Source organism: Schistocerca nitens, chromosome 1, assembly GCF_023898315.1.
Source record: "Schistocerca nitens isolate TAMUIC-IGC-003100 chromosome 1, iqSchNite1.1, whole genome shotgun sequence".
Taxonomy (NCBI): domain Eukaryota; kingdom Metazoa; phylum Arthropoda; class Insecta; order Orthoptera; family Acrididae; genus Schistocerca; species Schistocerca nitens.
Window position 1 is genome coordinate 1,102,578,153 of NC_064614.1, and position 20,188 is coordinate 1,102,598,340.

Genomic DNA, 20,188 nt, shown 5'->3' on the forward strand with positions numbered 1-20,188 from the left:
ACGATACCGGAAGTCAGCATACCACGGCGTTTGTTCTGTATAGCCCGTCGTAACTTTTTTATTGTTTCACAGTACACGTCTTGATTAATGGTCGTACCACGTTCCATTAATTCAACCAACAACACCCCTTTGGCATCCCAAAACACCGTTGCCATCAGTTTTCTGGCAGAAAAATCTTGCGAGGCTTTTCTTGGTTTTGTAGGCGAATTTGAATGTGCCCACATCTTTGATTGTTATTTTGTCTCAGGGTTCACGTACTTAATCCAGGTTTCGTCACCGGTCACGATTCTGTTTAACAATGGTTCTCCTTCGTCCTCATAACGTGACAGAAAGTCTAATGCAGAGGCCATTCTTTGAGTTTTGTGGTGGTCGGTAAGAATTTTGGGCACCCATCGTGCACAGAACTTACGGTAACCCAATCTTGCTGTCACTATCTCGTACAAGAGAGTCTTAGAAATCTGTGGAAAACCAGTAGACAACTCCGACATTGAGAAACGTCGATTTTCACGAACTTTTGCATCAACTGTCTGAACGAGTTCGTCAGTCACCAATGATGGTCTACCACTCCTCTCTTCATCATGAACGTTTTCTCGTCCACTTTTGAATAAACGTACCCATTCACGGACAACTCCTTCACTCATAACTCTTGGTCCGTACACGGCACAAAGCTCACGATGAATAGCTGCTGCAGAATATCCTTTGGCTGTAAAAAACCTTATGACAGCACGCACTTCACATTTGGCGGGGTTTTCTATTGCAGCACACATTTCAAACTGCCACAAAAACTAAACTAGCGCAGGTACGACGTTCACTCGACCACGGCGTGATGCCGACTGACCTGTTGAGTGCGTGAACGCACAGATGGCGTCGCTACTCCCCGCACAACCCGCACTGTGACCAATCGGAGGTTACTTTCTGAACCGCCCTCGTATAAAACTGAAATCGTATGCAACTGATTCACATGAAAGGGTGACTGTCGTCCGCCTCGACAGCTGAGTAGCAGCCGGCACTGTGGCTCAGCGTGTTCGGTCAGAGGGTTAGCTGCCCTCTGTAATAAAAAAAAAAAGAAATGAGTACATGGATCAACTATGAACTTCAACGGGTGCCATGGGACATCCACGCCGAACAAAAAACGCAACAAACAATACCGAACAAAATAAGATGAAAAAAGTGGTCAGCGCGACGAAATGCCAAGCTAAGGTGCCCGAGTTCGATTCCCGGCTGGGTCAGAGATTTTCTACGCTCAGGTTCTGGGTGTTGTGTTGTCCTCATCATCAACATCTCATCCCCGTCGACGCGTAAGTCTCTGAAGTGGTCGAAGTGGCGTCAACTAAAAAGACTTGCACCAGGCGACCGGTCTGGCCGACGGGAGGACCTAGCCACACGATATTTCATTGGACTGTTCTTCCCTATCCATCGTACAACCCGGATTTCGCACCTTCGGACATCCATTTGTTTGGTCCAATGAAGGATGCACTCTGCAGGAAGCGGTACATAGATGATGGAGACGTTATTGCTGCAGCAAGCCGTTCGTTCAGACATCGACGAATAGAAGGGCAACATGCGGACATACGAACCCTCCCAGTATGGTGGCGTAGGGCTGTCGCACTGAACGGATATAATTTTTTTTTTAAATAGAGTCTTGTAGCCAAAATAATGTGGTGTACTGGAATCCTGAATAAAACAAACCTGCTTTCAGAAAAAAATGTGTTCCATTACTTGTTGAAGGCCCCTCGTACTTTAGTGATTTCAATTTATTAAAAATGAGTGTTTAATAATTCGATATCCACTATTTTGTGTAAATTCAGCTGTGAATGACATTCGTTGTGAACTGGTCTTTTTTGAGGTGAGTTGTGGCTGGAAGAATAGTAATAATACGAACAGATATAAGTCCTGTGTTTGTTGCAAACGTATTTGATCAACACGATGCATGCGTCTCGAATAGAGCCCTCGGCAAAGCTCAGGAAGTTGTATGACAGTGGGTTTTAATGGGTAATGCACTACGGGATTTACCACGTAAGCACAACACTCATTTTTAATGTTCAGCTACAAGCCCTGTTAGAAAATAGTGTCTTCAAATGGTTCAAATGGCTCTGAGCACTATGGGACTTAACTTCTGAGGTCATCAGTCCCCTAGAACTTAGAACTACTTAAACCTAACTAACCTAAGGACATCACACACATCCATGCCCGAGGCAGGATTCGAACCTCTGACCGTAGCGGTCGCGCGGTTTCAGACTGTAGCTCCTAGAACCATTCGGCCACTCCAGCCGGCATAGTGTATTCAACTTTTTGTTTTTCATGATTAGGTGACAACGGGGAAGTTACATTGTCCACATAGGCCGGAATAATGGAAATTTAAAATTCCTCCTCCATGCACCATACTTCTGCCCAAATCTTCCGGCCGAAGAGACAGAATTCTAGTGCAGATATGGCTGGATATACGAGTGCCAGGGATTTGATAGCTTCATTGCCCAAGTAGCCTACGTGTTCGTGGCTCGGTCGTACTATCAATATTATCCACATACGCTCGCCACGCAGAGAAATCGTAAAAAGTGCTCCGGCGCGGAGTATCCGAACCCGTCACGCAGCGACCCTACAGTTACAACGGGAAATGGGGGGAGGGAGGGGGGGGGGCGCAGTCCGGCCCTTGGCGTAATTCCACCGGGCCGCATAAAGCTGCAGGGTGATCAAACATTTGCATAAAAAAATAAAATGCAAATATTTGTAGAACAGAACGTAGCGGCGGAGGACGTAGCTGTTTAATTTGGCATGAATAATTCACGATCGGCGAGACACAGTCCACAGACGCGGCGGCATCTGTATGTGTGCGGCCCGGTGCGGGTGTTTGCCGTGGAGCGCGCGTGAGCTAGCCGGCAACTGGCCACTGCGAGCAGGGCCAACAGAGGCGCGTGACGCGGCTGCCAACGCAAGCGGCGCCGGACGCGGGACTTTTTTATTTTTTAAATTATTTGACAGTAAGCAAATCCTCTGCATTAACTTCACTATCCTCTTCGTGGGAGTGCGACTTCTGTGACGCTCGTGGATCTCGAAAAATGAATTTCCCTTCGTGAAACGTTCCTTCTTTCTCGACTCCGGAGCTGCCACGGCGTTGAGCGAAATCGAACTCGCCGCCACGCCCTGAACGGGCGTACTCATAACCGATGTGCCGCTGTGCAAGGCAAACTGGACGACGTACTGGTTCACGGAAGCAAGCCAAATAAACGTCCTGAGGTTCTCTTGTACCTACGAGACAGGTTTACAACTGTGTCTGCTCGTACACTGGTAGTAAATGCCCTATAGCGATGAATCTATTGGGCTGGTGCATAATTTCGCAGCGTTTTTGTTTCGCATGTTGGCATTCGGCTTCCTATGGGTTTACTAATTAATCGTCATTTTTATTTGTAGTTCACTGTTGCTACTTGAGTGTGCATACTGTCATTTCGTCACTTGGAGACAGTGACTGCAGCTGTGGACGCAAGAAAGTGGAGTAGGTATTAAAATCCATGGAGAAGAAATAAAAACTTTGAGGTTCGCCGATGACATTGTAATTCTGTCAGAGACAGCAAAGGACTTGGAAGAGAAGTTGAACGGAATGGATAGTGTCTTGAAAGGAGGATATAAGATGAACATCAACAAAAGCAAAACGAGGATAATGGAATGTAGTAGAATTAAGTCGGGTGATGCTGAGGGTATTAGAATAGGAAATGAGACACTTAAAGCAGTAAAGGAGTTTTGCTATTTGGGGAGCAAAATAACTGATTATGGTCGAAGTAGAGAGGATATAAAATGTAGACTGCCAATGGCAAGGAAAGAGTTTCTGAAGAAGAGAAATTTGTTAACATCGAGTATTGATTTAAGTGTCAGGAAGTCGTTTCTGAAAGTATTTGTATGGAGTGTAGCCATGTATGGAAGTGAAACATGGACGATAAATAGTTTGGACAAGAAGAGAATAGAAGCTTTCGAAATGTGGTGCTACAGAAGAATGCTGAAGATTAGATGGGTACATCACATAACTAATGAGGAGGTATTGAATAGATTTGGGGAGGAGTTTGTGGCGCAACTTGACTAGAAGAAGGGATCGGATGTTAGGACATGTTCTGAGGCATCAAGGGATCACCAATTTAGTATTGGAGGGCAAAAATCGTAGAGGGAGACCAAGAGATGAATACACCCAGCAGATTCAGAAGGATGTAGGTTGCAGTAGGTACTGGGAGATGAAGAAGCTTGCACAGGATAGAGTAGCATGGAGAGCTGCATCAAACCAGTCTCAGGACTGAAGACCACAACAACAAAATGGGTTTAGCAATTAATTGTCATTTTTATTTGTAGTTCACTGTTGCTACTTGAGTGTGCATACTGTCATTTCGTCACTTGGAGACAGTGACTGCAGCTGTGGACGCAAGACAGTGGAGTGCCAAGGGGAGAAATCGGAACTTTTCGGACATATTCTTTCGATCTGAGTACAGTAGAAAGGTGACAATAGCGAAAGCAGCCAGAAACAATTGTGCCGAGTATACGTACAATGCCACTGGACAGAGCAAGACAAGAAAATAATTTTCTCGTTTCAAGAAGGAGCGTTTTGATGTTAGTGGCTCTCCACGTTCAGGAAGATTTTCGGGGTATGATGAAGATCGTTGAAACGCATTAATCTACGATGATTCACGTCAGTGTATTAGTCAACTGGAAAATGTGATGAACTGTGATCATTCCACCATCGTGCGACCTTTGCATCTAATGGGGAAGGTTCAAAAATAGGGTGAATGGGTACCGCATACTCTAAACCAAAATCAAAACAATCAGCGGGTGACCATATGTGGATCTCTGCTCGCTACTCATCAATTGGCTGTTGAACGACACCGATCATTCTTATCCTGTATCGTTACTGGTGACGAGAGATGGTGTCCTTACACCAACATAACGGAAAGAAATGAATAGTTGAGCCCAAACAAAGCAGACACACCGTATAATACCTGCGTGCGTCCACAAAAGATAATTTTGTGCATCTAGTGGAACAGCGGCTGTGTGATGTACTACGAATTGCTTCTCAGAGGTGTAACCACCACTGCTGGTATTTATTGTCAACAGCTGACACGTGCAGCAAGACTGCGTGAAGTGGTAACGCCTACCCGCATTCTGCTAGACTAAAAAAACTATACAGGATTTTCACGTCCATCCTTTTGGCTGGAGGTCTTGAGGACCACGGCCGTTCACTACTGTAAGAAAATCAAACGCCTACAGCCGTCCTTGTAATCTTATTTATTGTGTAACTACCAGTTTCGGCGCTTTAGTGCGCCACCTTCATCCCTTAGTTGACGCTGCGTGGGTTATCACGATCCATACGCTGCATCAGTGGGCAACATAACTAGTTTATGCAGACTATCTGTAACTGCGTAAACCAGTTATGCTGGTCACTCATGCAACGTATATATGGATCATGATAACCCCTTCAGCATCAACTAAGGCCTCTAGATGGCACAATGAAGCGCCGGAAACGGTAGCTACGCAATAAGTAAGTTCATGAGAACGCTGGAGGGGTTTCATTTTCTTTCAATACAGGATTTAGGTAGGGACGTCACTCAGCAGCCACATCACCTGATCTTGCGTCCTCAGATTTTCACCTTTTTCCGCTCTCTATCGAACAACCTTCAAGGAACTTCCTTTCCGGATGAAAAGGCGCAACAGCCGGCCGAAGTGGCCGTGCGGTTAAAGGCGCTGCAGTCTGGAACCGCAAGGCCGCTACGGTCGCAGGTTCGAATCCTGCCTCGGGCATGGATGTTTGTGATGTCTTTAGGTTAGTTAGGTTTAACTAGTTCTAAGTTCTAGGGGACTAATGACCTCAGCAGTTGAGTCCCATAGTGCTCAGAGCCATTTTGAAAAGGCGCAACGACCACCTTCTCGATGAGTTTTTCGCCTCAAAGACCGCGTGATTTCCACACTCGCGGAATCTAAAAGACACCTCAACGTCAGCAGACTGTTGTAAATAGTAAAGGAGAGCATATTATTCGTCCGCAGCTCGTGGTCGTACGGTAGCGTTCTCGCTTCCCACGCCCGGGTTCCCGTGTTTGATTCCCGGCGGGGTCAGTGATTTTCTCTGCCTCGTGATGACTGGGTGTTGTGTACTGTCCTTAGGTTAGTTAGGTTTAAGTAGTTCTAAGTTCTAGGGGACTGATGACCATAGATGTTAAGCCCTATAGTGCTCAGAGCCATTTTGAAGCATATTATTGATGACTTAAGTCTCTGTTGTGTTTATTAAACTTACAAAAAAACGCCACGATCTTGTGCACCAGCCCAATAGTTTGAGAAAGATTCAGAGACCGACCGATTGTAGTGGTCTCTCTGTCTCTCTCTCTCTCTCTCTCTTTTTTTTTTTTTCTCCAAGCAGATCTTGCGGCGCCTCTGTGCCTTGGCGGCGACCTATCTCGCCATGGCCTCACCACTGAGTCTTCAGCACCACGAACGTGCTGGTGATGCCAGATTTTAATTCAGGAAATGCAGGGCAGTAACTCAATTGGTCCTTAGCGCACATTGTGTTTCAGACTGCACAGAGACTCCACGGATGTCCTCAGGAGGCCGGAAAGTGTCACACGTTGTTCAGTCGCTCTCCTATGCGGCCCTCCGTCAGACTGCGCTGGCCCGGCGTGGCCGCTGTTTTTGCCGGCGCCCATTACCCCGCAGTCAGCGACCCCGGGCCCTCCCTCCCTGCAGCAGCGGCTCATCACACAGATTGCGACCGGCGCAGCCGCGTCTCAGGCGACTCGCCCCGCCCCCTGACAAGAAGCAACGACCTCGCGACACAGCAGACACGACCTGACAGCCGCAGACGTCCTACAGGCCTGCAAGAAACATCACGAGCTGCTCAGAAGGAGCAGAGGGGTTATGGAGTTACAGCGTTGAGGATCCTTTAGAACTCTACTGAGGAACCATTAGTACACCACGTGGTCAAAAGTGTCTGGACATACGAGGTGCGACAATAAAGTAATGAGACTGATTTTCTTTTCAAGATGTGGCAACCCTGCAGGCTACCGTAGGCACAATATCATTTGACCTTGCTCTATAAGGTGCTTCTAGTCCAAGCGGCACATCGATGCAACTGCTCAGTCGTGAGTTGTGCTGTAATAAGTTAACACGTGCTTGTCTCTCTCGTCACGCAAATGGGGCCGCATAATATGGCGCAACAGGACCCGCCAGGGTAGCCGAGAGCCCTAATGCGCTGATTTCTGGACTCGGGTAGGCGCGCCGGCCCCGGATCGTATCCGCCCGGCAGATTAACGATGACGGTCGGTGTGCCGGCCAGCCTGGATGTGGTTTTTAGGCGGTTTTCCACATCGCGCTAGGTGAATACCAGGTTGGTCCCCATGTTCCGCCTCAGTTAGACAGCTCGCAGACATCTGAACACATTCGCACTATTCCATGCTTACGTTCGACGTAGACAGTTGGGGTAAACTCATTCCATCCCGGGGCGTACAGGGTGGTCGCAGGAAGGGCATCCGGCCACCCGTTAACCATTAACATGCCAAATCCTATTAACGATGGCCGACCCTGCGTCACTGCGGGACAAGGCTCAAGCGATAGAATATTGCGCCACGGTATCCCATTTCTTTCTGCATTAAATTGGGTGAAAACGCGACGACAACTTAGGGTAAGCTTCAGAAGGCTTTTGGAGAGGAGGTTATGTCAAGAGCTCAAGTTTTTCTTTGGCATAAAATGTTTAGTGAAGGCAGAACGAACGTTGAAGATGAAGGCCGCAGTGGACAACCTGAACCTCACGGACGGATGTGAACTTGGTCAGGGTGCATGAACTCATACGATCTGATCGAAGATTATCTGTGAAAATTATTGCAGAAGAACTGAACATCAATCGAGAAACGGTTCGTCTAATAATAACTGAAGATCTTGGTATGAGGAAGATGTGCCATCCCATACTGCTCTGTCAGTACAGCAATTTTTAACCTCAAAACAATTCAGTACTACCACAACCACATTATTCACCAGATATCGCTCCGTGCGACTTTTTTCTATTTCCAAGAGTCAAAACGGCGGTCAAGGGACACCATTTATAAACAACACAAGATATCGAAAAGCTGTGACCTGGGTCTTGGAGGATATTACAGAAGATGAGTTCCAGAAATGTTACCATCAGTGGCAGAAGCGCTGGAAAAAGTGTGTGGCAGTCACAAGGGAACTACTTTGAAGGAGACATCATTAAACTTGACTAAAACGGTAAGAAACATTTTTTTCACATTAATCTCATTTATTGTAGCACCTCGTATACATATATTAAAAACGTTTTGCATCACCCCAGTTTCCAGAACTTCTGAAGATAGACGTTGAATGTGTCTCTTTGACTGTCCACAGATGTACATGTAAACAACCATTCACGAGCAGCTCCTATTACACGGAGGGGATCTGACAGCCGATCAGTTCCAGTCATTGCACCAGGAAGGAGGTACACGGGTCATGTTGTCTGTAGTTCAACCATGCCTAGACGGTCAATACCGGCGTTCGATCGCGTCCGCATTGTTACTGTGTAACAGGAAGGGCTCTTAACAAGGCAAATGTCCTGGCGTCTCGGAGTGAATGAAAGCGATGTTGTTCGGACATGGAGGAGATACAGAGAGACAGGAACTGTCGATGACATGTCTCGCTCAGGCTGCCCAAGGGCTACTACTGCAGTGGATGACCGCTACCTACGGATTATGACTCGAAGGAACCATAAGAGCAACCCCACAATATTGAATAATGCTTTTCTTGCACCCCTGGACGTCGTGTTACAACTCAAACCGTGCGCAATAGGCTCCATGATCCCGACGTCCATGGAGAGGTCCATCTTTACAACCACGACCCCATGCACCGCGGTACAGATTGGCCCAACAACATGCCGAATGGACCAATCAGTGACACATATGCCTTCAACCAGACAATCGTCGGAGACGTGTTTGTAGGCAACCTGGTCAGGCTGAACGCCTTAGACACACCGTCCAGCGAGTTCAGCAAGGTGGAGGTTACCTGCTGTTTTGGGGTGGCATTATATGGGTCCGACGTATGCCGCACGTGATCATGGAAGGCGCCGTAACGGCTGTACGTTACATAAATGCCACCCTCCGATCGATTGCAAAACCATATCGGCAGCATATTGGCGAGGCATTCGTCTTCATGGACGACAATTGGTGCCCCCGTTGTGCACATATTGTGAATGATTTCCTTCAGGATAACGACATCGCTCGACTAGAGTGGCCAACTTGTTCTCCAGACATGAACCCTGTCGAATATGCCTGGGATAGATTGAAAAGGGCTGTTTATGGACGATATGACCCACCAACCACTCTGAGTGGTCTACGCCGAAACGCTGTTGAGGAGTGGGACAATGTGGACCAACAGTGCCTTGATGAACTTGTGGAGAGCATGCCACGACGAATACAGTCATGCATCAATGCAAGAGGTCTCGCTGTATGGTGGTATAACATGCAATGTGTGGTTTTCAAGAGGAATAAAAAGGGCAGAAATGATGTTTATGTTGATCTCTATTCCTTTTTTCTGTACAGGTTCTGGAACTCTCGGAACCGAGGTGATGCAAAACTTTCTCTGATGTGTGTATTTACAACAGCTGCTTCATGACGACTTGATCTATGCTGGAGATCTTATACCACCACAGGCCGTACGAAACGTCGACTATGCAAACATATCAGGACCAGTTTAACTTGTCAAAAGCAGGACCCAACAAATGCATCGGGAATGAAATTGTTGTCTCAGCATCACGATGCGTGGGTGCTATACACAGATGAGTGAATGTCTTGTGACGGTGCTGGTAATGCTTGTTGCGTATCCCAAACCATACAACAAGGCCTGTACACACTGGATACACACTCCACTATTACGACAGCCGATCTCAGTGCCGCTTTGGAAGCCCTACTATTCGCACAGACGTTCACAGCTGACACCCCCGTAGTTGCAGTCGTTGTCGACGTTGTGTTCCGTATGCAGAGAAACTGTGTCAACATGGTGATCGAATGGATGAAAGGCTGATAATTTTTACTTATGGACCGTGTGACAGCAACTGAATAAAATACAATTTTAGTGCCACCATACGCGTTTCGCCTTTATTTTCTGCAAGGCATCATCAGTGGCCTAGTATGGAGATATGTTTGCTATTAAATTTACACTTTGGTCACTGTACCTATAGGTTATAAATAGTTCTGGTGGCTGGTATTTCCTATTAAGTAATAATGTTTTGAACTGTACTTACAGGTTGCGCGGGCGATTTCCTACATATTGCACCACTCCTGCTGCATTTTTGGTGTTGTTGTTCTTCTTATAAATGCCAATTTGCGTTTTTTTTCCGCATTCCTCAGCACTATGCACTGAACACTTATCTCGATGCAATTTTTTGATTTCTGTTGCCGACTGTCAGATGTCATTGCCAAACTTTCGAGCCACTGAGGATGCCTTGCTAAAAATAAAGGCGAAACGCGTAACGCACTAAAATTGTGTTTCATTCATTCGCTGGCAGACGGTACATAAGTAAAAATTATCAATATACCGTAATATTAGTACTGTCATTTAAATTTTTGTGCATTATCTTCAGCAACTATTTTTGAAGGACGCATATGTGTAGAAATAGCACACCAGTTTCGTTAAAATTACAGCTTGTAACAATCACAAAAAAGGTCAATAACACGACGTGATGTCCAAAAGGGGAGACCCTGTCTAAAGGAAGCAATAAAATTAATAAATGGATACTGGCGTGCTATTTCTCCGCATTGGAAATCTTGTTACTCCATTCACACAGCCAGACCCCCCCCCCCCCCCTCTTTACCGCTTTCCACGCGCCCGTTCGTCCCGTTTATTTGCATTTCTTCTTTGTGCCACCTATATTTGCTTTACTCAGTCAAAGAGAAAAACTGAACGTGATGAAAGCTCAAAAGATAGACTCCTTCACACAGTAAAAGTAATATTATGTTCTACTACAATTTCAAAAGACCAGTTTCCATTATTTACCGAAAATTTCGAATAAAATATGATATAAAATGAAAATACCGGCACTCGATATTGCCCTTTCGATATCGATGCATCGGGAAAAAATCGCCGATGTACCGGGTGATCAAAAAGTCAGTATAAATATGAAAACTTAATAAACCACGGAATAATGTAGATAGATAGGTAAACATTGACACACGTGACTGGAATGACATGGGGTTTCATTAGAGTAAAAAAAAAAAAAAAAAGTTATCGGGCCTTTATTCTTCGAGGAAATACGTGATTCTGGGTTCGTAACTGCTACCGTGATGGGTGAGAGGTACGCCGATATGTTACAGCATCGCATCATCCCCAGCCTGGCTGATAAACACCTGCTGGAACGTACGATGTTTATGCAGGATGGCGCTCCACCCCATATTGCTAGACGCGTGAAAGATCTCTTGCGCGCGTCGTTTGGTGATGATCATGTGCTCAGCCTCCAATTTCGTCATGCTTGGCCTCCCAGGTCCCAGACCTTAGTTCGTGCGATTATTGCCTATGGGGTTACCTGAAATCGCAAGTGTATCGTGATCGACCGACATCTCTAGGATGCTGAAAGACAACATCCGACGCCAATGCCTCACCATAACTCCGGACATGCTTTACAGTACTGTTCACAATGTTATTCCTCGACTACAGCTATTGTTGAGGAATGATGGTGGACATATTGAGCATTTCCTGTAAAGAACATCGTCTTTGCTTTGTCTTACTTGGTTATGCTAATTATTGCTATTCTGATCAGATGAAGTGCCATCTGTCGGACATTTTTGGAGCTTTTGTATTTCGTTTGATTCTAATAAAACCCCATGTTATTCCAAGCGTGTGTGTCAATTAGTACCTCTGTATCTACATTATTACGTGATTTATTATTTTTCCAATTTTATACTGACATTTGATCACCCGGTATATCGATAAGTACAGGAAGAAAAATCGATATATGGGTATTTTATCAAAAGCCCTAATTGGTGCACTTTCATGCTCGAGTGACATGTGTCGGTTACTACTGTGCGCGGGAAAATAAACATTAGGTAATTTAGAGCGAGAGGAGCCGTTAATGCGAAGCGGGCGCAGCGCGGCCTCTGCTTGAGCACTTGGCGGCGCGCCGGCACTCCATCAGCCCGGAGTGCAGCCGCTCATTAGGATTAGGGCACCGGCGCTGAATGGCCGACTCGTCTGCCAGATTAGAACGCCGGTCGCGTCAACACTTCCCCTCGCGTCGCCCACCCCACCCCTCGACTCTCCCTTCCTCTGCCACCATACGCTAGCGTTCTTCTCATGAGAGCAATGCGGATGTCCGCTTCTTCATCGCCGGGTATCCTGCTAATGGATATCACAACATATAGATATAGCCAAGAGGTTTGTCGCTTGAACAGAAGCGAACCGTAGCCAAGTTGTGCGGTCCAGATAGAATCCCAGTTCATTTTTACACAGAGTAGTCTGCAGCATTGGCTCCTTCCTCAGCTGGCATTTATCGTGAATCTCGCGGTCCCAAACGACTGGAGAAAGGCGCAGTTGACTCCTGTATATGGAAATGGAAATAAGGGTTTTGCGTCATTGGCCGGGAGGCGTCATTGCGGGGCAGGTCCGGCCGCCTTGTTGCAGGTCTTATTACATTCGACGCTACGTTGGGCGGCCTGCGCGTCGGATGGGGATGAAATTATGATGAAAACAGCACAACACTCACTCCCTGAGCGGAGAAAATCTCCAACCCAGCCGGGAATCGAACCCGGGCCCGTAGGACGGCAGTCCGCCACGCTGACCACTCAGCTCCTGTATATAAAAAAGTTAAAAAAACCGGCCCGCATAATTACGAACCGACATCCTTTACATCGGTTTGCTGCAGAATTCCTGAACACTATCTGTTTTCGAATGTAATAAATTGCCTTGAGACAGAAAAGCTTCTAGTTTTTGTATGTCCATCCTTGTGACTGGAGGTTTGAGGGACTTCAGCCGTTCACTTACGTAATAAAATGGAAGTCCTACGGCCGTCCTTAGGATGTTATTTATTACACGGCTACCAATTTTGGTGCTTCAGTGCAACTTCCTCAGCGTCGGTTAAGGTACCCATGTAATAAATAACATCATAATGAGGCCGTACGCGAAAAATTTGGAAATTTGTGGTAAGGTCTTATGGGGACCAAATTGCTGCAGTCATCGGTCCCTAAGCTTACACACTAACTTAAATTAACTTACGCTATGGATCCGCCCGGCGGATTTCTGTCGAGGTCCGGTGAACCGCCCAGTCTGTGGATGGCTTTTAGGCGGTTTTCCATCTGCCTCGGCGAATGCAGGCTGGATCCCCTTATTCCACCTCATTTACACTATGTCGGCGATTGCTGCGCAAACAAGTTCTCCACGTACGCGTACACCACCATTACTCTACCACGCAAACACAGGGGTTACACTCGTCTGGTGTGAGACGTTCACTGGGGGGAGGGGGGGGGAGGGGTCCACCGGGGGCCGAACCGCACAATAACCCTGGGTTCGGTGTGGGGCGGCGGAGGGGTGAAGTGGACTGCGGTAGTCGTCGTGGGGTTGTGGACCACTGCGGCTGTCGCGGGGACGGAGCCTCTCCGTCGTTTCTAGGTCCCCGGTTAACATACATACATACATACATACGCTAAGGACAACACACACCCATGCTCCGACCCCTGATGACGTACGCAGCTCCCGTCTGGGGATACGCTGCGCCTACACGCCTGCGCCGTCTGCAGCTCATACAAAACAAAGTACTCAAAATCATAAGCAATGTTCCACGATACACACGCATCGCTGACCTTCACCGGGAATACCGACTTGAGACTCTCACGGAGGTAATCCACAAACTCACCACAAGACTATACAGAAACTCCAGAGCTCCCGTCTGGGGATACGCTGCGCCTACACGCCTGCGCCGTCTGCAGCTCATACAAAACAAAGTACTCAAAATCATAAGCAATGTTCCACGATACACACGCATCGCTGACCTTCACCGGGAATACCGACTTGAGACTCTCACGGAGGTAATCCACAAACTCACCACAAGACTATACAGAAACTCCAGACATTCGCAGAACCCGTTTATTCTGAATCTGGGGAACTACGACCACAACCATAGATGGAAACATAACAGACCAAAAGACATACTTGCAAGGACATAACATCTATGGCCAAGCATAAGCAAACATAACGGCACAGGCGAGCCCCTGTTAATCAGACGCATTTACTGGATATCCAGCTGAAATACACTGCCGAATAACTGGCACCACACAGGGAAGCCGTACCGTACACTGCACGCAAACGAGCTCCACACATCCCCCACACAGTGAGATGATCTATGGCCGATCTCCCACTACTGTATAACGATCTTGATTGTTCCAGGAATGTAGCAGCTGCAGCAACTGGGACACATCGCCATCGCTTGTCACGGTAATGATGCATGATACCTATACTAACAAATCCAACCTCGCATGAGCTATCGCAGCTAGTAAGCCACTACTGCTCTTACTACCCATCCCACTGTCGCAGAGGCTTTTTTCCCACGGCACGAGCCATGGCACTTTTTTCCCTCTGCTCTTCAAATCGCTACCCTCACTCGCGTTTCGTCCACTATCTATCACCTGATGGACCGTGTTAATGCGTAGCCTTACCCAGACGCACTGACAACATCAGAGCCCAGCATCCTATGATCCACTTACTACATAACTAACATGTTTACGGAGGTGACAGTAGAACTTTTGGTTTGGTCACCACGTTGGTGCGGGCGTGGAGGGGCCCCACTCTATATTTACACCCATGCCCGAGGAAGGACTCGAACATCCGACGGTGGAAGCCGCACGGACCGCGACAAGACGCCACAGACCGCGCGGCTACACCGAGCGGCGGCAGTATGTGTTCCATTTCATTACAGAAAAACTTCGGTTTACAAATCAGTACAGATTTAGAAAGCGTCGCTCGAGGGAAACTTAGATTCCCCGTTTCTCACATATCTTAAAACAATGGATGGAGGGCAACAGGCGGATTCCATATTCCTAGATTTCTGGAAGGCATTTGTCACCGTTCTTCACTGCAGACAGCTGACGATGGTCCGAACATGCAGATTAGTTTCCCAGATATCTAACAAGAGGAGGCCACGACGTTGGGATGACGTATTAACTTGAAACTCTGTACACCTTTAGTAGAGCAATAGAACAACAGACAATGCAAGTAGTAAGGCGCATACTCTGGCAATTCTGAGAAAATTGAAAGAGAAGTTTACGCGTCTACTATGTGCCTGGTGTTTCTGTGTGAAGGCTCTCTCTGTATGGAGTCGTTGTGGTCAAGTGATGCTGTACGGTAGCTCAGCGTGTTTGGTCAGAGGGTTATCTGTCCTACGTAAATAATAATTATAAACTGAAAGAATGGATCAACGATAACCTAAAACGGGTGTCATGGGACGTCCACCCCGAACGTACCCAACGAACAAAATGAGATAAGATAGCGTTCGTCCGTTGCAAAAAGACCGAGGACGAGGCGACGATTCGAATCCAGCTGGCACATGCTTTTTCGTCTATATTTTTTCATCACTAGTCACATTATTTAACTTACATGACGTTTGAGAGATAACATAAAGAAAAGAAAACCACGTGCATTTTCATCAAGTTTTAATGAATTTCATATGTTATTTCACTCCTTACTATCTGATTTTAAGTTTTGAAGGACGAGGGACAGGCTTGGAATGGCCAACTCAGACCTCGATAGATAATGACGTTACTCACAATCAGTAATATATTAAGTCACAATGTGCCAGAGCACAAGAGTAATGTACAATTACTCGTCGGATGTGCTCTCGACATCACACGTTGCAGGATGGTTTTCGTCTTACAGACTACCTCTGCCTCGTGATGACTGGGTGTTGTGTGTGATGTCCTTAGGTTAGGTTTAAGTAGCTCTAAGTTCTAGGGGACTGATGAGCATAGATGTTAAGTCCCATAGTGCTCAGAGCCATTTGAACCATACAGACATGGAAAACATAAATCGAAATTTCCTGCAAATACGGTGCGCTTTTTTTCTTTACATCATCTCTTAAATGTTCATGTAAATTAAATAATGCGAGCAGTGATAAAAACATATAGATGAAGATGTGTTAGCGTGATTCGCGATTTCGCACCATTGCCTCGTCCACAACCTTCTTGCAAAGCGCGAACGCTAACAGCTGTATTTTGTTTTTAATCTCAGTTTGTGGATTATTGTTCATTTGTTCGAGGTGGACGTCCCATGACACCCATTCAGTTAATTGTTGATCTATTCACTCTATTCACTACATTAACATCGAGTGTAGATTTAAGCGTCAGGAAGTCGTTTCTGAAAGTATTTGTATGTAGCCATGTATGGAAGTGAAACATGGACAATAAATATTTCAGACAAGAAGAGAATAGAAGCTTTCGAAATGTGGTGCTACAGAAGAATGTTGAAGATTAGATGGGTGGCTAACATAACTAATGAGGAGGTATTAAATAGAACTGGGGGGAAGAGAAATTTGTGGCACAACTTGACTAGAAAAAGGGATCGTTTGGTACGACATATTCTGAGGCATCGAGGGATCACCAATTTAGTATTGGAGGGCAGCGTGGAGGGTAAAAATCGCAGAGGGAGACCAAGAGATGAATACACTAAACAGATTCAGAAGGATGTAGTTTGCAGTAGGTACTGGGAGATAAAGAAGCTTGAACAGGATAGAGTAGCATGGAGAGCTGCATCAAACCAGTCTCTGGACTAAAGACCACAACAATAAATAAATATATATATAATCAGTTTGTTGATTGTTGTTCGTTGCATTTGTTCGAGGCGTGCGTCCCATGACCCCAGTTCAATTCATCGTTGATCTATTCACTACATACAGTATATACAGAGGGCAGGTAACTCTCCGGCAGAGCACGCTGAGCTGCCATGCCAGCACTCGCTCGCCAACAAACGACTTCTTACAGTCGGCATCTTCGCACAGATGCATCAGGTACACAAAACACGCGTAGAACTTCTCTTGTGAGTTTCTCGGAATTGCCAGAGTAGGGCACCTTACTACTTGCACAGTCTGTTGTTTTATTGGTCTACTAAAGGTGTACAGAGTTTGAAGTGAATCTGTGATCCCAACGTCGTAGCCTTCCTAGTAAGTAGCTCGAAGGTTTTTAAGTAAGAAAATCGCGTACGTGGTCGACGGCTAGTGTTCATCAGGGACGCCGTTATCGTCAAGAGTGCCAAAGGAAGTGTGACAGGACCGCTCTTATTTTTTGTATACTCGAATCATTTTTCAGACAGCGTGGAGAGATATTTGCTGATGACGCCGTGGTGTACGGGAAGGGGTAGAAGTCTGGCGACTGTAGGAGGATACAAGGTGACAGACAGAATTTCTAGTTGGTGTCGTGAGTGTTAGCTTGTGATGAACGTAGAAAAATGTAAGTTATGTGTATGAGTAGGAAAAGCAATCCTCTGATGTTCGAATACAATGTTATGCAGTCGGCACACGGACCGTGCTGTCGAACGTTAACGTTCAGCGTGCCAAGATCAACGTGGTGCTCAACGCTCAGGAACGATGCGACTTGTGCATACGGTACGTGGGCCCCAACGTGGTGTACGCGATCGCAACGCACTCCAGCAGCAGTTGAGGGATGTTTCTGGTTCGTAAATCACAGTGTTTACTCAACAGGCGCTCGTAAAATTCCCACGTTAGCTCTATTATAACGCACATGTCCTCCATCGTCACGAAAAGGAAAGTACCTTGTCCAATCAATAAGGACACAGGCTTATAAAAATTCCATTACAAACAGTGCGGTACAAATTTGGAATACTTCTCCGCATAAGATAAAACATTATTTCATCATTCCCACATTTTAGTATAACCCCAAGGTCAGTCTTACTTGACCACTGTTCCTACACAGTAGCAGAATCTTTGCAAGATGTGAAGAGCAAAATATCTTTATACAAGTAGCGCAAGCTGTCCTGTAGATTAAGCCAATCAAACAAAGTCACCCATCAAAAAAAGGTGAATTTAAATTTAGGAGGAGGAGGAGGAGGAAATTAGTGTTTAACGTCCCGTCGACAACGAGGTCATTAGAGACGGAGCGCAAGCTCGGGTGAGGGAAGGATGGGGAAGGAAATCGGCCGTGCCCTTTCAAAGGAACCATCCCGGCATTTGCCTGAAGCGATTTAGGGAAATCATGGAAAACCTAAATCAGGATGGCCGGAGACGGGATTGAACCGTCGTCCTCCCGAATGCGAGTCCAATGTGCTAACCACTGCGCCACCTCGCTCGGTGAACTTAAATTTACGTAACTTCAAATATTATAGTATATACTTATATTAAACTGATAATTAAGTATCAGAACCTAATAAAAACGCGAATGTTAGGAAAAAAAAATCTGAAAGTGTCAAGACGCGAACCACCGCCCCAATAAATAACTCAAGGCAGGGCAGTGGCGCTACTCATTATGCTAACCCAACAACCCACTCCCTGCATCTCGTCATAATATGTTACCCATTGCTGAAAACCTTAATCGTATACATTTTACCAATTGAAAATTAATTATAACAAATTGTACCAAGAACAATGCGTTTTGGGTGGATCTTCAGTGTGTCGCTGCGTTCAAATAACCTACTCTCATAATACGCAAGTTACAATAATTCTTTGAAACACGTATGTTGTGCGGCAGCGATGCTGAGACATTGTAGAATCTCTGACCAGAGCAGTTGCGCTCGACTCGCAGTAGCGAGCAGTCAGTCAGTCAGTGTGCAGTAGTCAGTCCTCAGTAGTGCTTGGAGTCGGTTGCTAGCAGTAGCGGAGAGCAGCCGGCGGGCGTCGGCATCGCAATGGTCGAGATTCAGGACGAGGTATAATTTACTTAAATAAATAATCATGCAGCTTTGCGCTCATCAGATAATGTAACGAACACTCATTGTAATTTAACTTTCAAAAATCGCCCCCAATAATAATTTTGATTTAAAAGCAATTTTAGAGACAATCATTCAAATTTCCTTCCATTTCCTTTTAACAAAGATTTTTAAAAAGGTACTTCCAATGCTTTTCATGCAAGCGACAGAGAACAATAAGAGCAGAATTTTGACATGCAGTTTCACTAAGGTAAGAAATTTATTCTCGTTTCGCACAGGGCAAACACCGACATTTCGGTTTAATTGACTTTTGGTTATCACTGTAGTTTCATTGTCATGAGATTATCGTTCATTATTTTATGGGAACTTGTACTTGAGTCAGATAGCGAGCTTTCATTTAATTGTCTTTGCCATTAATATTCTTGTGGGGAGCTTATACTTAGCTGTGGCACCATTTCTAATAAATATTGTTTTTAAAATTTCTGTGGGAAGGTCACACTTAGCTGTGGCTCCAGTACTAATAAAATATGTTTGTTTTTTTTAGAATATGTTGTGGGGAGGTTACACTTGGCGACCCTGCCAGGATCGTATTTCGTGAGAATCTTTTGAAAAACAGTCAGATATCTGCTCTTATTTCTTAGATATAATTAGGATTTGGCGCAACGCTTTTACTAATCTTGTGACTTTCTTTCTACAGGTCAACGGCAATTCGTTGCTCTGTTGTATTTGTGTGTTGCTTTTGCATTGTGCTTATTTGTTTTGTGATTAATTGTGACTATTGTGAAAATGCCGCGAAAGACTGTGAATAGTGTATCGCGAGGTATCATGAACGAAATTACCGACTTAAACAACGTGACCAATAGTACTAGTGACACGCAGTGTAATGATAATGCTGTGTTCACTAACAGTCAGTGCGTTCCAATCGCGAATGACGACTTTTACCTTAATGATGAACAAACGAACTCGGTTATGTCTTCTGTTGATTTGACGACAATCAATGACGCGGGACGCTCTATTGTAATGAGCGCTGCCCAGCCTAACACAACCGGTTTACTAAATTCACGTGACGAACAGACAAATTTGTCTAATGAAAATGATCAGTGTACGGAAAGTACGCCGGACTTATTTAATTCCGAAATAATGTCTAACAGTGTACATCTGACTGACAAACCTTCTTGTAAATCGCAAAATAACCAAATGGTTACAGAAAGCGAAACGATTCCAGATCCACCATTAATCAGCACAGAGAATAGAAATGTTAATTTTGGCTCAGATCAAATTATGGCACTATTGCTGCAACGAATTAACCAAATTATTGAAAAACAAGACA